The sequence below is a fragment of the Propithecus coquereli genome, unplaced genomic scaffold (genome assembly GCF_000956105.1).
Source record: "Propithecus coquereli isolate 6110/MARCELLA unplaced genomic scaffold, Pcoq_1.0 Scaffold2, whole genome shotgun sequence".
Classification (NCBI taxonomy): Eukaryota; Metazoa; Chordata; class Mammalia; order Primates; family Indriidae; genus Propithecus; species Propithecus coquereli.
Window position 1 is genome coordinate 19,127,090 of NW_012144966.1, and position 1,424 is coordinate 19,128,513.

At 35.6% G+C, this 1,424-nt stretch overlaps 1 protein-coding gene across 1 annotated transcript in view; it reads right to left on the reverse strand.

The window, feature by feature from the left end:
* LOC105809717 (RNA-binding Raly-like protein) overlaps window positions 1-1,424 on the reverse strand; it is a 438,598-nt gene that overhangs the window by 221,800 nt on the left and 215,374 nt on the right. The window lies entirely within an intron of this gene.

Sequence of the window (1,424 nt, forward strand, 5' to 3'; positions counted from 1 at the left end):
TAGCAATATTAACTCAACCCATTCTTTAGAGGGAATATTATGTATTAAAAATTATATCAAAACAAGCAGAATACTATAAACTTTGAGTGGAAATGTAACTTAGTGTTCAACTAGCACAAGTGAACTAGTACAGTTGCTGCAGGCTGAATGAATAAAGAAAATGTAGTATATACATATAATTGATATATATTACTCTTGAATAGTGATGTAACACTATTCAGCCTGAAAAAAGAGGGAAATCCTGTCATATGCAGTAATATAGATGAACCTGAAAGATATTATGCTAAGTAAAATAAGCCAGTCACAGAAGGACATGTACAGCATGACTCCACTTACACGAAGTACCTAAACAGTCAAACTCTTAGAAATAGAGAGTACGATAATGGTTGCTGGGGGAGGGAGAAAATGGGACTTGCAGTTCAACGGGTATGGAGTTTCACTCACGCAAGACAAGTCCTAGAGATCTGTGGTGCAACATTGTGCCTGCAGTTAATAATACTGTATTTTACACTTAAAAATTGTCAAATGGGTAGATCTCATGTTAAGTGTTCTTATTGCAATTAAAAAAAAGTTTAGTCTAGCAAAGGTAAGACCTAGCAGAGACATAACTGTTCTCATAAAATGAAGGAGGGACTTCATGGAGGAAACACCAGATTTGCATTAAATTTTCCTGCAGCAGAACCAGGAAGAGCCAAAGGTAGAGTTCAGCTTACTGCAAGTTTTCTTGTTGCATCCCTGTGCTGATGGAGGAAATGTTTTCTAGTCCATCTAGGTTATAATCTCTTGATGGGTCCAATTTCTGCAGTACACTAAGTTGCAATTTTGTTAACATGGGCACATGGGCAATCACAAGCCTCTGGACTGAAAAGATTGATCCCAATCCCCCTTAGCTCTAGTTAAACAAACCTTCCCATCATGTCTGACCCCCCCTGATTTTTGGTGCCATGTTAGTATTTGGTTTCTGAGGATATTCTTTAATTGTTTTCTGTGAGCTTATCTATACCTTTATAAAAGAGGTTTGTTATATTTTTAGAATTTCTACACACTTGTTTTGGAAGGGATTTCAGGTTACCAATTTTGACATATTGCCAGACCATCAAAATAAAATTTCTTGGAAAATAGCAATTGTCAGTAAAAGCATAAAATGCTGCCATTATTATGTATATTAGGGAGATTCTAAATTATTATCACTGGAGTTTGCATGAAGATATACATGACTAGCAGTCAGACAACATATTAGCAGCAGAACTCTTTATTTTGGGAAATACTGTATAGAATCCTAAGGCACAAAACAAATGAGAGAGGGCTATTTGACTTGAAAGGCTGGCAGCAATTGCATTAGTTCACTTGTGCTAGTTGAACACTAAGTTACATTTCCACTCAAAATGTATAGTATTGTGCTTGCCTTAATATAATTTTTAATA